Source organism: Pseudorca crassidens, chromosome 15, assembly GCF_039906515.1.
Source record: "Pseudorca crassidens isolate mPseCra1 chromosome 15, mPseCra1.hap1, whole genome shotgun sequence".
In the NCBI taxonomy this organism is placed as follows: Eukaryota; Metazoa; Chordata; class Mammalia; order Artiodactyla; family Delphinidae; genus Pseudorca; species Pseudorca crassidens.
Window position 1 is genome coordinate 17685084 of NC_090310.1, and position 23164 is coordinate 17708247.

The 23164-nt window shown below is 48.0% G+C and overlaps 1 long non-coding RNA gene across 3 annotated transcripts in view; it reads left to right on the forward strand.

The window, feature by feature from the left end:
- The window catches only part of LOC137207011 (uncharacterized), a 195752-nt gene that overhangs the window by 98006 nt on the left and 74582 nt on the right, over positions 1-23164 (forward strand). The window contains exon 3 of one of the 3 annotated variants that reach the window (XR_010934911.1): positions 828-1063. The exons of the other annotated variants lie outside the window; for them this stretch is intronic. This is a non-coding gene — a long non-coding RNA (uncharacterized lncRNA). Of the gene's footprint in view, positions 1-827; positions 1064-23164 lie in introns of those variants that run through there. 3 annotated transcript variants of the gene reach the window in all.

A 23164-nucleotide genomic window follows, 5' to 3' on the forward strand; every position in this document is an offset into this window, starting at 1 on the left:
AAGGAAAAAAAAAAAAAGAGGAAGAGAGAGAGACAGAGAGAAAATGTAACAGAGAGGTAGAGAAAGATGGATGGAGGGAGGGAGGGAGGGGGGGCAGGGAGAGACAGAGAGACAGACAGAGATAGACAGAGACAGAAAGGAAGACAGACAGGCAGACAAAGAGATAGCTTTCTAGGGACCAAGACAAAACTAGAGAGAAAGAAAACTATGGAGTTGGGAGAGGCAAACCGAGAAGACAAGGAGGTGATGTGGAAATAAAAGAATAATCCAGAGAGACAAAGCAGAATGTAGTTCAGGTCAAAGAGGGGGGCGACAGAGAGGCACAGAGATGGAAGCTGTGAGACAGGAAGAGAGAGCTCCAGATAGGATGCAGGGATCTGGGGAGCATGCCTACGGAAAGGGGTAGAGAGGGGAATTGATATTTTTTGAGCACCTCGTATGTCAAGGTGGATTCCATATATATTTGTTGATTACAAATATTTATTTTTTTTCTTGTTTGACCCTGTGACAGCCTCCTGGGCTAGAGACATCATTGCCTTTACTTTAAAGATGGGGAAACTGAGCTGTCACTTGGCTAGAAAGTCAGTGACCTGGGGCTCATCTGACCCGACCTGCATCCAAAGCCTCTCTCTGACCTCAGACACAGCAACCAACAGAGGGGAGGCCAGGCCTTGCTCTGGGTCCTTGGGTTTCCGACCCCTCCTTTTCCCTTTTGATTCTGCCATTGCAAATCAGGGCTGGAGATGGTTCTGGTGGGGCTTGAGGCGGGGCTGGGGGTGGTCACATTCTTCAGGGAGGGAACGTCTGGAAGGATTTTTCTTCATCAGGGCAAGAGGATGTTTGACGCCTGCAGAGACGCCTGAGCAACCTCATTCCAGAGGTTAGCGCTTCTAACAGTCTAGATCTGACCTACTTCTAGATGACCAGCTGGCCAGGACCAGTGCCATTCACATGGAATCCTTCTTTCTCCAACTGGGGCTCCTTCTTGCTTGATCACACTCCTTGCTTGACACTGGCACAGAGATCTGTCTCTCTGGAAGTTTCTCCTCACCCCTCACAGAGGCCAAGGCAACCAAAGGGAAGGTGAGTCCCTTTGGTGTTTTGCTGTTTGAGTTACCTCACAAGTCCTGGCTCTCTACAGAGGCAGTCTTTGAACAAGATTCAGACGAGAAATCTCTACAGTCCTGTTAATCAAATAATAGTCATCTCTCTGTATCCAGCGGGGATTGGTTCCAGGGCCCCCGGGGATACCAGAATCTGCAGATGCTCGAGTCCCTTATATAAAAAGGGGTAGTATTAACATATAACCTACACACATCCTCCCATGCACCTTAAATCACCTCTAGATTACTTATAATATCGAATACAATGTAAATGCTATGTAAATAGTTGTAAGTACAATGTACATGCTATGTAAATAGTTGCTGGCATGCGACAAATTCCAGTTTTACTTTTTGGAACTTTCTGGACTTTTTTTTTCCCTAATATTTTTTGATCCGTGGTTGGTTGAACCCACGGACGGAGAACCTGTGCATATGGAGGGATAACTGTACATTAAAAGGAAAGTCTGTTTCTTCTGAGGCCTGATTTCTCAGGGGACACTGGAGACAGGTCCCAGGGATCACTTGGGTGTAGGGGTTGATTCTTCACCCATCGTGGAGGTGGCCTTCCATCTGCTGGCTCTTGGACTCCATTCTGTGCTATACTGTGAGATCCCAGGGCTCGGATGGATGGGGTGGGATGTTTTCCAGAGTGGTTAAAGGCAGGTAAGGAGGGCAAAGAAGCACTGGGGAAGAAGACCGGAAGTCAGGTGTGAGGGGTAAGGTGATGCCACAACTGCCCATTTTTCCCTGAGGGCAGAATCTGGGTAGGGACCAACAAAAGTTGTTATGGAGTCACTTTCCAAGGGTCAGACAGGTCGGGAGATGGGCGGGGGCTCCTTGGATGGAAGCTTCTTGGATGAAGTTTATGGCATGGGACGGGTTGATGGACTGAGGGTGCAGCATCTTCCTCCCACCCACTGGATTTTCATTCTGGGACATTCCCTGCACAGCAGTCCCCTCACCCTTGGACTGACAGCCTGGACTTAATATTCAGTCTTTGCTTCCTCTCTGGGTCGCCATTAACAGCCAGAGTCTTTCTAGCTTCCCTCTCCTCCTGCTCTCCTTTGGGGCACTGCCCAGACAGCTGACCTTCATGGAAGAGGGGAGGGCGGTCACACTGGGGTTGGGGGGATGACACGGGGGTTGTGCAGAGGATGGACTTCCCTGGCTGGGCGTTTCCATCTCTTTGGAAACCTTCTCTCTGGTCACAGTTCTGAGCCCCTCAGGGTGAGGCTTGTTGGGGAGGACCAGCCATCTGCCCTGAAGAGAGCTTACCCAAGGGATTTCCTGAAGAGATGAAGCCATTCGTCCAAGTTAGAAGCTTCCACCCTTGGTCAATACTGATGCTCGTGGAAAGTGCATCCAAGCGTATTTATTTCCCTGGGAGTGACGAGGTTGAGAAAAGCCAGCTGTTGGCACAGGGAGACCCCCCCAGATTGTCCGCTGGGCTGCAGCTGCTCACGGAGCCCACAGCAGCGCAGCTGACCTTGCCTCTTCCTTGGGAGATTTGACGGCGATTCCCTTCTTGGCTGCAGGAGAAATGGAGCCAAGGGGTAGGACCTGAAGGAGGGAGGACTCAGGGCAGCCTTCCGGTGAGAGGTGAGGTCAGGACTCTGCTATTCAAGGCTGAGAGAAGCAGGGTCAGTGTTTCTGCTTCCCTCCCAGGGTCCTGACCTGAGTTAGCCAGGACTGGGACCGCTGTGAAGGCTGGCCCCAGGGGAGCGCTTCTGACTCAGAAGAGCAGCTTCCTCTCTCATTTTGGTGGGCCGTTGGGTGAGCCCCATTCAAGGGGCAGACGGAGGACTGCTTCCCCACACTGGGAGCCTGCACAGTGGGGATCAGCGCTACGGTCAAGGCGAAGGTCTTCAAAATCTTGTCTCCCCGCCTCTCCTTTGGTAAGAGAGATAAATGGGTATGTTCAACTGGATAGGCTAATTGTGGTCATAAGCGATCCTCAAATGCCAGCGGCTTTAGTGAGACACAAAGATTCCTTACTCACATCAAAGTCCAGTAGGGGCTGCACAGGGGCTCTTCTCCATGCGGTCTGTCAGGGACCCAATGTCCACCAGTCCACGGCTCTGGACTCTTCTGCCTTCTCAGCTCAGATGGATGAAGAGAGTGAGAGGATTGCGTGGGAGTTTTTGGATCAGGCTGGGAAGTGGCACACAGCAGTGTGCCCACGTCCCTCGGGCTAAGGGTTTTACCCTAGGAAGCCTTTGCCTGGCTACTGGGGAAGGAAGGCTGTCTCCAGGGATGCACACCTAGAACCACTGGTCAGAATTGGGCCACATTGGTGCCTTTATGTGCAAAGGAGGTGGTGAGATTCATGTTTTAGCTGAGCGCCTTGCTACCCTGGACAAAATCTGTGCTTGGATGTATGTGTGTGTGTGTATGTGTGTGTGTGTGTGTGTGTGTGTGTGCATGTGTATGTATGTGTGTATGTGTGTGCATGTGTGTATATTGTGTGTATGTGTATATATGTGTGTGTGTATATATTGTGTGTATGTGTGTGTGTGTGTATGTATCTGTGTGTATGTTTGCGTGTGGTAGGCACCTAGTCACAATCACCACAGCTGCCCAGACAATAAGTCAGTGGCGGTTAATGGCACTGGGTTTTGAGCCAGACCCTCTTGGCTTTGAATCTGGACTGTACACCAACCAGCACTCTCTACACTGCTTGGTTTGGGGGTCAAGGGAAGAGAAGCTCCAGCTGGTCCAGCTGGCCTATGTCCAAGAGGTCTGAGCGGGGGTGCCCTCTGCTTGGAGGCTGCCCCTCCACCCACTCCTTTGCTAGCATCCCTGGCTGTGGCATTTATGCAGGGTTTGGGCATCACCCTCGGGGTGGCTCAATGCAAGATTAGTCAGAGCATGTCAGAGTTGCAAACGTAAATATCTAGGGGTCCAGGCTGATCTTTCAATAAACACAGTGGTGCAGTGGATGGCTGTGACTCAGGCTCCACTGAGGGTGTCTCCAGGGGAAAGCTGGGTATTGCCAGATTTTTGGAAATGTCAGAGAAGCTGCAAGTGAAAACTTTCATGTGCACTTTTTTTGAATGATAGCAACGAATCACCTAAAACTTACTCAGCAATAACTTGGCCCAAACCAAACATCTCTGCAGGAGGGCTATTTCCCGAGGTCCATCTCTGTATGAGGGAGGGGCCTGGCTGACACAATGACACCCTTCTGGGTGTGCAGGAAAACAGAGCTGAATGTTAAATAAGCACCCGCTAATTACCCTGAGAATATTTATTGAGGTTTCCACACATTGTAATAAGAAATTATTGAAACATACATCACCCACCGAGCTGTTAATCATTGGTAAATATATTTTAAAAACAGCAGTCCATTAGTATTTTAATTTAGCCTGTCTCCAGGAGAATTTGTGTTGGATCAGACAAATGTGTTGAGCTTCAGAGCCAAGGGAAAAATTCCTCACCTAGTTAATCTTTATGTTCCCCTCTCAGGGAGGAAATGCCGTCTGCACCAGCAAGAGGAATGTTCCCCCGGGTCCGGTATTGATGGAGGAGCTGGTGGGCAAGGCAGGGAGGCTGCAGCTCTGGAGAGAAGGCAGAGTGGGTCGGGGCCGGGGTGCTGGCTGTTGGCGACTCCCCTGCCGGTCACTGAAATGCACAATTGTACAGCTGAAAAGAACGACAGCTTATGTATTGAACCTCAGTGATCACAGCAGACTTTCTTTTCAGCTTGGATGGTCTGCTCAGAATTGTTTACTTCCCTTTCCTGTAGGCTTCCTCCCTGTCCAAAGGGTGGGTTCAGATGTCATGCTTCACGTATGCCACATACACGTGGGGCCAGCCAGAAGGGGACAGACCCAGTGATGGTGAACGGGCCTTTGCCTTGGCGCCACCAGACAAGCCTCCCTTGTGGACCCCTCTCCCCATCAGCTTACCTGTTCATTCAGCAGACACTTATCCAGCACCCATCACGTACCAGGTACTGTTCTGGGCGCTGGAGATACAGGGGTGAACCAGGAAGAGAAGGTTTTACTTTCCGGAGCTTACATCCCAGGTGTGGAAGGCAGACAACGGACACTTCAACAGTCAGTAAGCAAGTGCGTTTGGGGGCCTGAAGACGCTGTGAGAAAACAGAGCCGGGGTGATGGGGGAGGGTGACTGCCAGAGCCGCGGTGAGGGTGGTGAGGGAATATCCGAACTCGGACTCAGAGTCCATATTTTGATTTGATAGGTGGGGAGGGAGAAATGGATGATACCTTTGAAGTTTCAAAAGTGGAGGAGATGATGAGCCATTCATTCCCTGAGCCTAGGAATTTGAGGGAAGGAGCAGGGTCACGCAGAAGGGATGCTGACCTAGTTGGGAGCATGTTGAATCCGAGGTGTGTATGTGGCACTCAGGAGAAAAGCCTCTGCTGAAATGCCCCCTCCCACTCCCAGCTACAGCAGACACGTGTGATGCTCTGAGCCGCATCCCCTCGGCACCTCTGATGTCAGCGCTGGGGGTGTGGCCAGTGTCCAGCCAAGCTTGTGCTGCTGTCTCTTCCGTGCCAGCCTCAGTGGGAGGCACGTCAGCTCAAGGCAGCTGCCACCAGGAAGTGGTGGAGGGGAGTTCACATCGCTGGGGAGACCCTCAGTCAAAGGAGGATGAGGGAATTTTCTGGCGGTCCAGTGGTTAGGACTCAGCACTTTCACTGCCATGGTATAGGGTTCAATCCCTGGTCGGGAACTAAGATCCCGCAAGCTGCCCAGTGTGACCCAAAACAGACAGACAGACAGACAAACAAACGAAGGAGAATGAGAGGAGGTGGATAAAAGCCTCCATCTTCCCATTCTCTGGGAGGGGGGCAGTTCCAGGGAACATTCTCCAGGGTTCCTCAGAGGATCTCCAGTGGGACTGAGCCTGGGTGCCCACAGCATCACCTGCTATCCAGTGTACATGTCAGTTGGCCTTTCTCTTCACTCTGCCCCCACTCTCTCACTCCTGCTTTCTCAAAGAAACCTCTCAAACTCCCTGCGCTGAGTCCTTGTCTCAGTATCTGCCTTCGGTGGTCCCCAAATCTGGACAGACTCTTACCAGTTCCCGAGGACACACACGTGAGAATGTACGTCATGGTGCTGGCTGACCAGGCCGCAGCAGATTTCCCAGGAAGAATGGGAGGCATGAGAACAGAAGAGGGAACACTAATGCTTAAAAGGCAGGCAGAGGAAGAAGAGTGGGTTTTCCTAAAAACACACAGAATGAACAAATCACCCAAGAGCAAACACCGACAACCGAATACTTAGGGGGAAAAAAACCCAAACCTCATCGTCTTTCTCTTCTTTTCCCTTCTTTCTTATCCTTATCGTAGCTTCTTAACCTCTTTGAGCTGTGAGGTCATAAGCAGTTTTCAGAGGAGTTTTTGCATCCCTGGCACAGTCTTACTGGGGCTATTTTCTTCTGAGACCCCATTGGTCTGCAACCCAGTAAGATTGCTTTGGGGATGGTGTGTGTGGTGTGAAACCCACCTGGAACACCACCTTGATCAGGAAATATCCCTGGCTGATTTCCAGTCAAAGTCATCTCTTCTTCCTGTCAGTTTCTATCTCAGTCAGCTCTCACCACAATCATGATGTATAACAAACAGCCTCCAAACTCAGCAGCTCATAAAAATAAGCATTTGTTTCTTGCCCACATACTTGCAGGTTAGTGGTGGCAGCCCTGCTCCCCATGTTTCAGGTTGGAAGGGCAATGGCTGGCTGAGATGCTTTTCTCGAGAAAGAAGTTGGATGCTCCCAGAGGGCCAGCAGAAATGTGCAATGTTTCTTAAGGCCTTGGCTCTGAATTCACAAACTGTCACTTCCACTCACGTCTCATTGGGCAAAGCAAGCCACACATCCAGGCTTGATATCAGTGTGCAAAGAAGCACATTCTTCTCGTGAGGATGTGCGTGTATGTATGTAAACAGATACTTGCTGAACATGAACGAACCACAGGTCCCACAGCACATGATCTAAGCATCTCTTGTGGAGTTTACAACATTCTACTCTCTATTATGTGCATGGCAGTTGCATGTATGCTCTATCTCCCACCCACCCTGTGAATTTCTTCCAGGCAGTATTCATATGCAACCACTTTTGCTACCTCTCCACCCATCAACCTAGAAGGGGGATACTACACATAGTAATATGTGGTCAGATTCTAGGTATATTTTGAAGGCAGAGCAAACAGGATTTGTTGACAGATTGGGTATGCGCTATGTAAGAGAATGAGGGAGATGGTGATATTGTTTTTGACCTGAGCAATTGAGAAAATTGAGTTGCCCTAGACAGGGGGGAAATTGTGGGAGGAATTGACGCTCAGAAAATGGAAGGTCATGAATATCTATTTTATTGCTTCCAGAAGTGTGGGACGCTCTATATTTATGGGTGGAAGGGACATGATACACAGACCCAAGAACAGTTAACATTGAATCAAAGAGTTAGAAAACTATTTATCTTTCAATTCTTTTTTCTTTTTTTTTTCTTTTCTTTTTTTTTTGCGGTACGCGGGCCTCTCACCTGTTGCGGCCTCTCCCGTTGCGGAGCACAGGCTCCGGACACGCAGGCTCAGCCGCCATGGCTCACGGGCCCAGCCGCTCCGCGGCATGTGGGATCTTCCCGGACCGGGGCATGAACCCGTGTTCCCTGCATCGGCAGGCGGACTCTCAACCACTGCGCCACCAGGGAAGCCCTATCTTTCAATTCTTTATTGACTCTTTTGATTAGTTAAAAAACAGTCTCGGTTTGGTGTTAGTGTGTCTTTAAACACCTGCTGATCTCCCTTTTTGGAAAAGAGATTATGCTGCAGGCTTAGAGACTTGGGCTGGCAACAATATCTAGCTAGATTTAATAATGGCATTTTCTTTTCATTGTATTTCTTTTTCTGGGTAACTTCTCTGTATGACTATTGATTCTGGTTCATTTACAGTCTAGATATACATTTCCTTTTAAAAATGAATTTACTTACATTAAAATGGGAATCAATTTAGCACAAAAAGGTTTAAATGAATTTATTTATCCATTCATTTGGAAAATATTTCTTGAGTGTCAGCTATTTACCAGACGCTGTCTTGGGTGTTGGGAACATAGCGGTGAGTAAAAATAGACAAAACCCTGGGACATGGTGGAGCTTTCAGTCTAGTAGTGAAGGCAGAGACAAAGTAAATAGGTAAAAGGAGGGTATTTGATAAGTCCTAAAGAATAAGGAAAGCAGAAAAGCTGAATTGGAAGTAATGTGCTGGTCGTGGTGCAATTTAAATAGGCTGGGCAGGAAATGTTTCCTGGAGAAGGTGGCATTTGAGGAAAGATCCAAGGAATCTAGCCACACTGGTCTTTGAGAAAGTGTGTTCCTGGCAGGGACAACAGCAGGGACAAAAGCCCTGAGGCCAGAGCATGCCTGCCATGGTCCAAGAGGAGCACGGAATCCGTTCTATGTGGAGTGGAGGGAGCTGGGGGAGAGTAGTAGAACATAAAATCAGAGAGCTAGCGAGGGGGTGGCATCATGCAGGGTCCTGGGGGACATTGCTGGGAATCCAGCTTCTACGTTGAATGTAGTCAGATTCTGGGAATATTTTGAAGGCAGAGACAGCAGAATTTGCTGACAGATTAGATATGTGCTATGCAAGAGAATGAGTGAGGGCTTCCCTGGTGGCGCAGTGGTTGAGAGTCCGCCTGCCGATGCAGGGAACACGGGTTCGTGCCCCGGTCCGGGAAGATCCCACATGCTGTGGAGCGGCTGGGCCCGTGAGCCATGGCCGCTGAGCCTGCGTGTCCGGAGCCTGTGCTCCGCAACGGGAGAGGCCACAACAGTGAGAGGCCCACACACCGCAAAAAAAAAAAAAGAATGAGGGAGATGGTGTTTTTGATCCAAGCGATTAAGAAAATTGCATTGCGCTATATACAGATGGGGAAATTGTGGGAGGAGCAGATGGGGGTTTGCATCAGGAGTTCCTCTTTGTTGTGTTGACTTTGAGATGACTGTTAGACATCCCAGTGGGGTTGTTATGTAGACTCCTGGATATTGAGGTTGGAGTTCATGTGGTAGATCCCAACCAGGGCTTAAACACAGGAACCATCAGCATTTAGATAGTGTTAGAAGAACAGACAAGAGACAGAGGGGGGCATAAAGCTGGGGTCTCTCTTCTTGCCTGCCTGAGGCTAGACCTGCATCTGTAGCTCTTTGCTCTTCTAAGGTCTGGGCCCCAGATATGACAGGTGCAGATGACACAAGGCTATTTTCTTAGTGACTTGGGAAAATATCCCCATTTCCTGTGGTCCCAGAAAGGGCAAAGAAAATCTGCTTTGAAAAACCATCACTTCAGCATAATCACTCTGCATACCAAGCTCTGCACGTTAAGCTTTTCAAATTGATCTGTCCTGTCATTTTGACTCCCTAAACCTTGCCTTTTTCTTTACATAGTTCATATTTCCAATGGGAAGCAGTTGTCTGAAGCCTGAACTATGTATGTCAAAACATCCTGTTAGGGTTTTCTGAGGTTTCTGATGTTGGGACTCTTCAGGGCATTTGGTTTCCAGATCAGAGAAGGGAAATTTTCTTCCTGTCATTAGGTTATCACCGCAGACCGGGTCTTGACTGCTTCAGGTCTTGGGACCAGAAACAAATGCCGAAGATCTGTAATGGTTTCTGCTATAGAATGTGAAATTGGCTTAGCCTGGATCTTGTGAGGACAATTTAAAATAATAGTGATAACTACCATCAAATGAACACTGATTTTGCCAGGCTCTGTTTTGTAGCAGATGCTATCGGTGCCTTGCAGAAACCCTACCCTGGCTGCACACCCACTGTCCAGCTGCTAACAGCTCACATCTGTCCCCTTGGCTGGACAGCTGTCCTCCCTCACCTGCCCCTGCCAGCAGCTGATGACCGACTGACCCAGGCTGGCCACCTCGCCTTGATTTGGGACTATCTCTGTGCTCTAGAGCTCCCTGTGGGATCAGGCTGAAGCCAGTCTTGGGGTGAGATCATATCCTTGCTTTTCTCTCTTCCCTCATCCTACTCTGCTTCCCTCACTCCCCTTCTCTGGAGAGAGCTCCCCATCTCAGAAGACCGTCTCAGGCTCTGTTTCTGGAGAACTCAGCCTAAGACAAGTGTCTGATATATTTCATATCATCTAATCCTCTCAACAACGCTTTGACATAGTATTATTATTTCTTATTTACAGACGTGGTTGTGAAGGCTCAGAGAGGGTCACGTGGCTGGACAGGTACAAGAGCCAGGAGTCAAATCCAGCAATTGTTCTAAAGCGCATGCTTCTGGCAATTATGGTGGCATGTCATCTTTCTAAATGGTTGATCTCAGATATTTTGAACATCAAATGTTTTCTTCCTTTCTCTTCTTTGGGGCTCAGAAATGTTAAGCAGTGTTGACTGGAGGGCCAGGGACTAGTTGTCTGTGGTGACAATGGGCAAAGGGATAATGGATAGCTGGGCCCTTGGGGAGGCAAAGAAAAGTCATTGATCAGTGTATGTAGTTATGTTGTACGTATTCTGGCCCGAAAAAGTAGATGGCCTTGGACAACCCAAGAACCACTCCCGATTTGTTTTGGAATATAGTCAGAAATTCCCAGCCATTTGTAAGTCACTCACATACTCACTACTGCTTCTCCTAGACTAGGCCTCAGGAGACATAAATATTCATCTAGCTTCTGGGTTTTCTTTTGCAAGTGTTCTAACCATGCTATGTGAAACAGTGTTCTCATCTGTAAAATGGGGGAAATGACTTCTCCTCTGTCTTTTTTTAAAATTAAATTTAATTAATTAATTTATTTAACATCTTTATTGGAGTATAATTGCTTTACAATGGTATGTGAGTTTCTGCTTTATAACAAAGTGAATCAGTTATACATATACATATGTTCCCATATCTCTTACCTCTTGCGTCTCCCTCCCTCCCACCCTCCCTATCCCACCCCTCTAGGTGGTCACAAAGCACCGAGCTGATCTCCCTGTGCCATGCGGCTGCTTCCCACTAGCTATCTATTTTACGTTTTGTAGTGTATATATGTCCATGCCACTCTCTCACTTTGTCACAGCTTACCCTTCCCCCTCCCCGTATCCTCAAGTCCATTCTCTAGTAGGTCTGTGTCTTTATTTCCGTCTTACCCCTAGATTCTTCATGACCTTTTAAAATTTTTTTTTTCCTTAGATTCCATATATATGTGTTAGCATACGGTATTTGTTTTTCTCTTTCTGACTTACTTCACTCTGTATGGCAGACTCTAGGTCCATCCACCTCACTACAAATAACTCAATTTCGTTTCTTTTTATGGCTGAGTAATCTTCCACTGTATATATGTGCCACATCTTCTTTATCCATTCATCCGATGATGGACGCTTAGGTTGCTTCCATGTCCTAGCTATTGTAAATAGAGCTGCAATGAACATTTTGGTACATGACTCTTTTTGAATTATGGTTTTCTCAGGGTATATGCCCAGTAGTGGGATTGCTGGGTCATATGGTAATTCTATTTGTAGTTTTTTAAGGAACTCCATACTGTTCTCCATAGTGGCTGTATCAATTTACATTCCCACCAACAGTGCAAGAGGGTTCCCTTTTCTCCACACCTACTCCAGCATTTATTGTTTCTAGATTTTTTGATGATGGCCATTCTGACTGGTGTGAGATGATATCTCATTGTAGTTTTGATTTGCATTGCTCTAATGATTAATGACGTTGAGCATTCTTTCACGTGTTTGCTGGCAGTCTGTATATCTTCTTTGGAGAAATGTCTATTTAGGTCTTCTGCCCATTTTTGGATTGGGTTGTTTCTCCTCCGTCTTTTATAAAATCATTGTCTGTGCTTGACAAACTACAAGTTAATTGCTCTCTGCAAGAGAGGATTATGATTGGTGAGTTTTCTGGGTGAGGAGAGGGTCCAGGTCCCCTTGTATAATTCCCAAAGTGTACACTGAGGGCTTCTGCCGCCTGGCGGGCCAGCCTGTGTCTCAAAATGGAATGAGATGCTAAAATCATTGAGATGAGATGTGACTAGTGTAAACGTAGGCGCACGCATTTAGGTTCAAAACATCCTCAGCTCACCTGCTGGATGGGAGAGGGCTGGAGAAAGAACAAGGCATGCTTAAAAGGATTTAAGAGTTTTTGACTGAGAGCAAGGTCAGTATCAGCCAATAATGACGATGTTGTTGTGCTTGTAAGGCCGTAAATAAGATCCTCACTTGCTTTAAGAGAAGTAGGGGATGCATGGCCTCGTTCTGCTCTAGGGGGATGAGATTACAGTTGGAGAATAAAATGATAATGACGAGAGCTTTTATTTATTGACTGCATATCATCCCAGGCATTGTGTGTGCTAAGCGCTTCATGTGCGTTACCTCCTTTAATTCTCACAACAGCACATGGGCCCCCAAACTGTATTTTTAAAACTCTACATATGAGGACACTGGGGCTTAGATAAGTCACTTACTCAGCTCCCAACAATACGTAAGTTAATGTCCTTAACCAGGAAGAAATGGTTTTCAGTCCAAGGGCCATGCTCCACCTCGAGTTTGGCAATCACGTTTACGAGTCATGGTCAGATTCAGAAAATACCAGAGTTCACTGCAAGGAGTAGAGTTGTTCTGCAAATCTTTTGATCCAGGAATCCCTGTGTTGTTGCTACGTACGTGCACACGTATATACACATATGACTGTATTGGTTTGTGATAAAAAATGTATTTCTTACCATAAATTATAGTTTTAAAAGTTTGAACAACACCAGGCTTACACTCTACTCCTTGCTTTGGGTTTCCCACTTTAAGTGACATGGGTGGACATAGAGATGGTCATACTGAGTGAAGTAAGTCACAGAGGAAGACAAATATCTTATGATATATGTGGAATCTAAAAAATTGGTACAAATGAACTTATTTACAAAACACAAACAGAGTCATAGATGTAGAAAACAAACTTATGGTTACCAACGGGGAAGGGGGGAGGGATAAGTCAGGAGATTGGGATTGACATGCATACACTACTATATATAAACTAGATAACGCATAAGAACCTACTGTATGGCACAGGGAACTCTACTCAGTAGTCTGCAATGACCTACATGGGAAAAGAATCTAAAAAAGAGTGGATATACGTGTGTGCATAACTGATTCACTTTGCTGTACAGCAGAAACTAACACAACATTGTAAATCAACTAGACTCCAATAAAAATTAATTTAAAAATAAATAAAAACTCGCTAAGAGGGATAGGAGCAACACAAAGCACATCCGGAGGAGGGTGACGAGGACCATGGGGGATGGGATAGATGACCAACCCAGGTCCCGGCCCTACTCCCTACAAGACTGGAACTTTCCCTTAAGGGTCCATTTCCCAGGCCTGAAGACCATACTCAGCGTCCTTTTGTTCTAATTTTATTCAGTTTTGTTTCTCTCTCTGCAGGGAAAGATGCAGTTACATTGCTCAGAATTTCAAAGGAGTCAATAGTGACTTTCTAATTTAAGGCTCACGCAAGGGAAGCGGGATAGGCCGGGGGAGCAGAGGTGGCCTGGGTGAACCTCTGCACCATGGCTTTGGGGTCTGGCCTGCTAGTCCGAGAGGTTAGGCGCTGGTCGATGCCGGTGACTCCCTTAGGTGTTGGTCATGATCCATCAGGACATTGTTTAGGTCAGGGGGAGGAGTGTGAACAGGGGAAGGCTGACGGCAGACACGGCCAGGACGTCAGAGCCCCCCAGGGGTCAAGCGTGGTAGCCTGGGTGTGTCACCGCGCACAGTTCCTGTGCGGCAGCCTTCCTCTGGAGTCTGGGATTTCATCTTCATTGCCTCTGAGCCCCACCGTGTGTGAAACCTAGTTGATGATGTGACTCCCCTTTATATTTGTCAGGAATTCATCCTCAACTTTCCAAGAGCCTTTGCCTTGGAAGGCTGTGTCTTTTGACCTGCCGTATGTATGTAAGACACTGTATAGTTCTTCCTGGGACTCTTTCAGAGGTGAAACTGGGGCACACTTCTCTCAACGGGGGGGAAGCACATCTCCTAGGAGTTGGTGCTCAGCTCTGTCTTTATGCAGCATCCGCTCTAATCAGGTGGTGCTGTGGGAATACAGTTCAACTTTGGGGGTGACCAGAACGTGAGTTCTCTGCGGTCAGGGACCTTGTCTTTTTGTTATTCTTGTCCACTCTGTGCCTGGCACACTGAAGGACTTCAACAAACATTGGTCCAGTGAATAGGTTTCCATATCTGCTTTCTGTCATCCTAGCCAAATGGCCTTCGGCAAATTGCTTAACCTTTCTGAGTCTCCATTTCCTCATCTGTATAATGGAGATGTTAACATCTAGTCTACAGGGCTGTTGGAGGGATCAGATGGATGCTGTATTTACAAGAACTAGACACAAATCAGACACTTAATAAGTCACTGCTTCCTTCCTTCTGAGGAACTGACATTTTTGTCCCCCTCCCCCAAGGTCCTAAAGCCCACCTCTGACTGGAGTTCCTTCCTCACCTGAGGCTGGCATTACTTCTGAGCCTGGAGCTCTACTTTTGGGGACCATATCCTCTAACGGGGGAATAGGTGCAGGCTCATGGCTTCTTCTCAAGATGGCAAGGAGAGGTGTGGGAGTCAACGGCTCACCTTTCCCATCTGGCCCAGAGCAGACTGCGAGGCCTGGGCTCTGGCAGACACCCCAGGACTGAGGCATGCAGACTAGGGGCAGCCTCTTCAAAGCATACACCCTGGGAGGCTGCCGGCACCTTCCAGCAAAGATGGCATCACCAGGAGCTTTCCAACCTTAGGCCACTTTCTTTTAAAAGTGTATCTTTATTTTAAAAGCCTAAAATAAATATTCTTAATACAAAATAATCTAACAATTCATTAAAGCAAGACGTTAATGAATCTCTCAATCCTGCATGCTGAGGGGAAATGATGCTTAATAGTGTGGTACACAGAATGTCAAGCATTTTTTTATGAGTACATTTTATGAGTATATTAAATAAATACATATATTTAGTATATATTTACATATCTACATTTACATGTGATCATTATCTTCAGATCTGTAATATACTGTTTTCATTTACATTTTAGTGTCAGAATAAATATACTTTGTTGTCTTTTTTTTTTTTTTTTTTTTGCAGTACGTGGACCTCTCACTGTTGTGGCCTCTCCTGTTGCGGAGCACAGGCTCCGGACGCGCAGGCTCAGCGGCCATGGCTCAAGGGCCCAGCCGCTCCGCGGCATGTGGGATCTTCCCGGACCGGGGCACGAACCCGTGTCCCCTGCATCGGCAGGCGGACTCTCAACCACTGCGCCACCAGGGAAGCCCTGTTCTTTTTTAACATCTGCATAGTATTCCATTATACAGTGTGTCCTTAATTTGATGAACCAGTTGTCTTCTTGATGGTCATTTGGGTTATTTCCAATTCTTTTGCTAATGATGAACCTCTTTCTCTACTTAAGATATATACACTTTGAATTTCCCATATAAGATAGGTTTCTGTCTCTTGAAAATTATTTGTATTTGGGAAACAGCTAAGAGTGATTTGTCAACAGCTTTGTCATGATTGTTGTCAAAAACATTTATTCAGCAATGAGTGTTCCAGACCCTGTGCTCAGTTCTGAGGTTATAGAGAAGCTCAAGTCCATCCACACACCACTGCGATGAGGGTTTTACGTGATAATGACCATAAGAGAGCCCTCTGCTCTGGACATCTGATCTGAGCTTTAGGTAATTAGAAGTTGTCCAGAAAAAAAAGAAAGAGAAGGACATTTCAAATATATGAATTAGAGCTACAAAGCCAGAGATAAGTGAGAGAGCATGCCATGGTTCGGAACTGGCAAGTCACAGAGCTTGGGTCTGAAGCAGAGAGGAGCTTCCGTGCGCAGAGGAGAGAGGATGCAGCAGGAAGTTGCCAAGGGCAGCCAGGACCAGACTGCAGACTCTGTGCTGAGAAGTCTGAACTTGGAGGAAGGAAGTGATAACTGAGGTCATGGGCTTTGGAGTCCAGCTGTGCTCTGATCTTCGCCCCTGTGGCAACACCTTCACAGCAGTGCCTTTGGTCCTGGCAAAGAGGACTGCAGAGGGCTGGCTCTGGTCTTCCTCCGACCCTGCCCTCTGTGGGGTGAGGAAGCAGGGGGTCGAGGGGCCATGCCTGCCCAGAACCCACTCTAGACCATGCAACTTTATGATTCCTGTTCAGACATCCCCTAACCTACTTTGAGGGTCTGCACGAACCACTTTGCTGAGCCCATCCCCCTGAGAATGCATCCTGCTACTGGTGTGAACATTCCCACTTCTGAGCAGTGCCCAAGGTGTGGCAGTTTTCAGGGGATATGGATGAAGTTTTGATGGGCAGGCTGGGGTGTCCACATGCGTGTGTGATGAAGCCCCTTGATGTATGGGATGGGGCCAGTATGGAAAGAGAAGGACCCTGGGCTGTGGGCTCACAGCTTCCCCTTGCCAGAGGGCTATAAATGTCAAGGGAAGGCTCATTACTTCAACTGCCTGCTTCTTAGTTACCTCTTCTGTAAGGTGGACTAACAGTAGACTTTATGTCACAGGGATTTTGTGAAGATTAAATAGGGCACCAGATGTACAGTGCTAGCGTAGTACCTGCCCGGCATTCAGCAAGTGTTCAGTAAAGGCTTATTGTAGGCAAAGGGTTCTCTGGGAGGCTTTGCAGCTGGGTGGCATGTTGGATGTGGGATGTTGTGCGGAGATGGACTAGGGGTGGGGAACTAAAGACAGGGAGATCAGTTACGAGCCTAAATGGTATGATACGGAGAGTTGATGGGGAGGCGGATGTAGCCTTGGCAGTGGGGCTGGAGAGAGTCAAGGGACATTCTCAGGCCATCAGCAGTTACTGGAGTTGGGGGTGTACAGTGCCTTTCTGACGGAGCACTAAAATCAGCATTTGTTCCGTCTGACTCATCGACTTCCAGCACCAGATCGACCTGGGTGGTTTTGCTGAAATGCAGATTCCCAGGTGCCAGTTCAAGCATAATGTGTCAGAATCTCTGGGGCTGGGACCCAGGGGTGCTTATATGCACATCAATTTGTGAACCACTGACACAGAAATAAAGACAAGCTGGTGACTAAGGATTGTGGATTAAAATCTGGAATGACATTGAAAAAAAGGAGATATTACCTGCCTGGAAGAAAGGAACTATTACCTACTATAGACCAGTTGTTTTGGAGAAAATGTCTTTCCAAACTTGAGCTGAAGGAGAAAATGAATCAGAAGGTGTTGGCAACAAAGAGGCTGGAAGCCACGGCTTTGAAGGAGGCTGTGTGTGTGTGTGTGTTTGTATCTAAGAGATTGCAAATCGATATTCCATTTCCCTTGGAGTTTACACAGCTGCCCACAGGGCGATTCCTGACTCAAGGGTAAATAGGGCCATATCACTCGGCTGGAGAATAATGAATTTCCTAGATGGGCCACACATCCACACGATGGGCCTTTCAGGAAACAACGTTTGGGGGAGAGCTTGTTCTTCCCTGCAGAGAAGTGCACTCACATACTCCCGTCCCCCTCTGGCCAGTCCTAGGACGTATGCGTCCCGTGAGTGAGTACTTTTGTGCAGGAGAACATTGTGTTTGAGAGAGATCCCCTGCAGTCAGGTCGGGGTTACTGGTATTTGTGGACTGATTTTTCTATCCACCGGACTGTGATTACCTTGAGGGCAGAGCCGTCTTGTATTTGTCTCATCACGTCACCTGTAACCATCAAGACAGGCTAGGTGGTCCTGCAACCACAAACCACCCTGGACCCTCAGTGGCTTTTGATGACAAGGGCTGATTTCTTGCTCACACTATGTGTGTGTCCATCACGGGTGACGCTGGGCTGGGCTCCATGTCCCTCGTGCTCTGGCCTGCAGGCTGATTGATGGAACTTCTGGGCTGTTGCCAGTCGCCAAAGAAGTGGGATGGAAACATGGTGGATTTCACACTGGACCTTAAGGCTCTGCCTATAAGTTGCAAGACACTTCTGCTCACGTTTCACTGGACAAAGGAAGTCACATGGCTCCGTTTAAGTTGAAGGAGTTGGGGAAGTTCAATGTACTTAGTCTTTCGAAGGAGAAAACCAGAAATATTGGTTAATGGCGAGAATGACTGCCACACCGTCATGACAAGCTAACTAGGGCTTCGAATAGTGTGGGCAAGTGGATGAAATACGCTTGTCTTGAATCCAGAGCTAATAAGAACAAAAAGCACAAGGAGGGGCCTGGCTAGGGTGTCCAGAGCAAATCTTATCTTTGTCTGGGTGTCAGTTCCCGTATTTGACATATAGGACCTATTGGCCCTTTAAGTTTTGTTTCTGTCTATAAGCTGGGCAGGCATTTACTGAATGATCTGGCATTTCCAGCTCCATGACTTGAGTTCTGAATACGCTTTAAGTCTTCCAGCGAAGTGTCTAGCAACCCAAGCCAACCGCTTGGGGCTGGCTGTCCAAAACCACACCAGTGAAGTTGACCATGGACATCCCAGGTGCACACAGCTGGGAAGTCTGAGCAGGGACACGGATTGGCCCTCAGGCCCCGACTGTTTCCACCACAATGTGAAAGCCAGACTAGCAGAGCCGTGAGTACGGGCTCTGGGGTCCGATGGCCTGCTCTCAGCTTCGGCGGTTGCTGTGTGGCCTCAGGTAGGCGACATTTCCTCTTTGTCCTCGGTTTCCTTTCTTGAGGGTTTTGGTGAGGATTAGGTGAGTTCACTTGTGTAAAGCCCGTGGCATTGTGCCTGACACACACTGAATGAGGGAGGATGGATGCTAAGCTGTGATCCTGATTATTACTATTTGTTCCTTTCCACTGGGATTCCCGTGCCTCTAGCGTGTTTTTCCATCTACAATATAGAGATACAGTTACGACCTCACGGGACGGTTGTGAACCTTCACTGAGACTTCAGATCAGTGGAAACGCCTTACACGATGCTGACTCTTGATCAGTAACCGATAACTAGGCATTTCTTCTCCTGATCCCTCAACTCACTCACTGGGTGACCTCAGGCACATCACTTTATCTGCCTGTGCCTCAACTTCCCCACCTGTAAAGCAGGCATCGATATACCTGCAGTCACATGCAGGGATTCTGAACCTCTGCTTTTAAGTGTGCCTTAGCCCCTTCTCCAGTATTTCTGACCACAGAAGAGGAATAACAAGGGAATATTTCCTTAAGATTCAAAGCTGCAAGAACCCTAGAAATACTGCTAAGACCTGATAGCTAGTCAGCATCTCCAGGTCTGCATTAAGCAGTCCCTCTCACCTTTGCCTAAAGTCAGTCCAGCAGTGTGCTTGCCTTCCCTGCCTCCAGCCTCTCTCCTTCCAATTCCTTGGCATTACAGACAGAGTGATCTTTCTAAGACATCCACCTGACCAGGTCACTACCAGCTCAAATCCCTCCAGCAGTTTCACTCGCCCTCAGGATGAGAACCAAGCTGTGTAGGATGGTACACAAAACCCTTCACAAGCAGCCCCTGTGGGATCTCCAGTCTCTTCTCTCCTCCGCACACTTCAGGAAGCTCTGCTCCTGCCAGACTGTACATTGTCATTCTAGCCAGCCTCTGTATTAGTCAGGGGTCTCCAGAGAAACAGAGCCGATAGGATATATCCTATTGGTTCTCCCTCTCTTCAGGCTGGACACCCAGGAAAGCTATGTTCATACATAACCTTGTGATGCTATGGGCTCAACCAGGGCTTCTTGAAAATGTAGGTGACCAAGAGCGAGAGTTAGGAAGAGAGTCATTCTTTGTCCATTCTCCTGGCAGGGTAGCTTCTGTGCCCCTGTGGGCTCAGGGTGACCACCAGTGGGCATTACAGTGCTCAGAAGAGGGCCTGGGAGAAGCGTATTGGTACAGAAAAGGCTCTCATTGGCCAAGGACCTCCCTTGAGGGCTGATGGGTGAGTGACCTCCTTCTAGAAAACAGGAGAACCTGACAGGCTTGAACCTCGCACCACTACCAAGCCGATAGCTCACTAAATAGCTGTGGCAAACTTTCAGAAGAGTCTGATTGTTCCAGGAGCACTGGATGTGGCCATCTTTACCTAGATGTCATCGCTAGTCATGGCTTCTCCTAGGGGAAAATGTGTGTGTGCGTGTGTGTATGTGTAGTAAAAGAATTACTCTATTAGGAGCTGACTTTGGTGGACTATTTGTGTAGGGCCCCCTGACTATAATTGATGGTAGGGAGTGGTCTCCCCTCAGTTTGTACACCCATCCTCACTTTGATGATTTTATTGTAAGTTGTGCAAAAGTCATACGTTCCCGGGAGGTTCGTTGGAACGCTCCATTGGTGACGTGGCTGCTGGGGCTTAGACTGTGATGTCTTGGTAATGGCACTGCTGGTGAGTGAGGACAGGTTTCCTTCTCCATCCTGAAGGCAGGAGAGATCCCCCCTAGGCTGTCGCAGGGTCAGAAGTTGCAGAATCTGTGTTCCAGGGCTTACCCCATTCCTGGTTCATTAGTAGGTAGAGAACAGAAGCAGGACCAATGTCGGGGCAAGTGTCAGAATCTTTGGTAATTATGAGGGATGTTTCGAATGGAGAAATCAGAGGAAAGACCAAACTCACTGCTAGATGAGCAGGTAAGGGCTCAGGGCACCAAGAGCTAGGGGAACTTAGGTTCTCTGGGTGGTACAGCTGGCACAGACAGGCTGATTAGGGGAAAAGTAGAATTGGGAGGGATCTCATTCCTTGGGCTGCACTGTTCTATTGGATTCCAGCTAGCATAGGCTGAGCTGCACGATAGGCTTTATGTAGAAGAGGCGGAAGAGGTCTGTGTCACTCGAGGTGACAGTTTGGGGTTTGGGGACATGTTTCCTCTTTACTCCTTTAGCACTAACCTGCTCAGAAGAGAGGATTTGATTGGCTCAGGATGCCATCGTGTATCATGAGATGCCCCTCTTGGGCACAATTCTTTCCAAGTCACCTGCCCAGCCCATGTGTGATGACCATTGCCTTGTGCGTGAGTCCAGCCAGGGAGAGCCGTGATGTCTGGTTTTACTTGAAAGCACATGGTCCAGAGAGGCTTACGTAAGAGGCAAATGATAGCAATATGTTGAAAAAGAGTGGCTAGAGGGCTTCCCTGGTGGCGCAGTGGTTGAGAGTCCGCCTGCCGGTGCAGGGGACACGGGTTCGTGCCCCGGTCCGGGAAGATCCCACATGCCGCAGAGCGGCTGGGCCCGTGAGCCATGGCCGCTGAGCCTGCGTGTCCGGAGCCTGTGCTCCGCAACGGGAGAGGCCACAGCTGTGAGAGGCCCACGTACCGCCAAAACAAAAACAAAAAGAGTGGCTAGAGAGTGTCTACTCCACTTCAGTCAATTTAAATTTTACAGGTGAGTCCTGTACACAGTTTTGCAGTGGATATGTTTCTGAAATGCGAATGGGCCTGATTTTATCATGTTCCTGCTCCTGAAACTGATGACTGGCATGGCATAAAAGCAACAGTTAAACCATGTGGCCTTGTGTAACATGGTTGCCAGTTGAATCTCTTGATGATAAACACCGTGAAAGATGCAAGTGAAATCTTTGCTCATAAGACATTAAGATCACCTGGAAACAGCTAGAAACTTTAGTTTCCTGCATGGGTACAAGATGCTGCATAGCACAAAATGCCAGATTCCACAAGAAGGTGGTGTGGTTTCCGGATGAGAGCAGTAAGGACGGCCCCTCTGAATTGACAGGGGGAAGATGGTGGCAGCTTGATAACTGGTTTAGTCCCCTGGGCCCCACAGCAGGCACACATGTGCCCCCAAATCTCACTGACACAGTCCTGTGACCTTCTTCTCCTGGTCTCCCTATCCTCGCAGTTCAAAACCAGCCCATAAAATGGGGGCCATTAGGGTGACACGAGAGGCTGAAATTGGGGTGTGATTATAAAATGTTTCAATGGAAATAAAAAATAAGGATATATTTTATTCTATTAAACTTTAGTTTTTGTTTTTTTAAGCTAGGCTTGAGGCATTGTCTGTCCAGGTCCTGTTACAGAACCAAACTCGGGTCTGCTTGTCTGCACGCAGTGAAGCCAATCTGCTGACACCGGGTTGTGGTGAAGGAAAGTGCAGCGTTTATTGCAGGACACCAAGCAAGGAGTCTGGGCAGCTAGCGCTCAAACCCCCGCCCCCCGACCACCCCCCATGGGTTTTAGGAAAGCAGTTTTAAAGGCCAGGCGAGGGGGGCGGGTAGCAGGGTAAGTGCAACATTCTCTGATTGGTTGATGGTGAGGTAACAGGGTGACAGGGCGGTGTCACAGGGGTTCACACTGTCAATCCTCATGCTCCAGTAGGTGTGGAGGCTACGTGCTCAGGGTCATCAAGTAGTTAGCGTCTTCCATTTTGTGGGAGTTTTAGCATCTGTAAAACCACTCAGGAATGTGCACCAGATACTGTTATCTAGGTAGTTCAGAGAGGAGCTACAGCAGAGGATAGGGAGGGGAGCGGTCTGCACCTGGAAGACCCCACAGTGTCCTGCTCGGTTACAGTCCCATAGAGCCCAAAGCTGTCATGGTCTCTTCACTCCAGCTGTCATGTGCGCAGGTTCACTTCCATTTTCTCTGTCTTGTGTTGGGGCAACATGTGGTCACAGCTACTGAGGGGAGAACTTGGCAGAGTGGTGACAACTTGATGACATGGGAAGTGTCAGGGCCTTTATATTCAAATGCTTATGGGGTCCAGACAGTTAAATGAATGAACTGGGCCAGGCAGGGACTAAGGCATAGGAAAAGGGACTTGCCCTTTGCTACCTGAAGGGGGCAGTACCCCTCAGTTCCTGCAAACTGAGGCCACGTAGATATGCAGGTGAGATGTAGCCAAGTCTTATTTTAAGGAAATCCAGATTTGTATGTGAAATTCACCAATTCTTATTTTCCAAAAACATCGGCCCTACCAAACAGGACGCAACTGTGGGCCACACGTAGCCCACGATCACTGGTCTTTGCTGTCAGATGTTTGTGAACGTACGCAGCTCAACACCTGGCGTGAAGGTAGCCTTCAGCATCCTTGAGCTCTCTGCCTCCCTTCCCTCTCCAGAATGGTTTTGTATGATGAGGAAGGAAAATAAGATTAAGCCCAAGGTGGGTGGAGGTTGTCTGTTTGTTGTCTTAATGGGTTGAG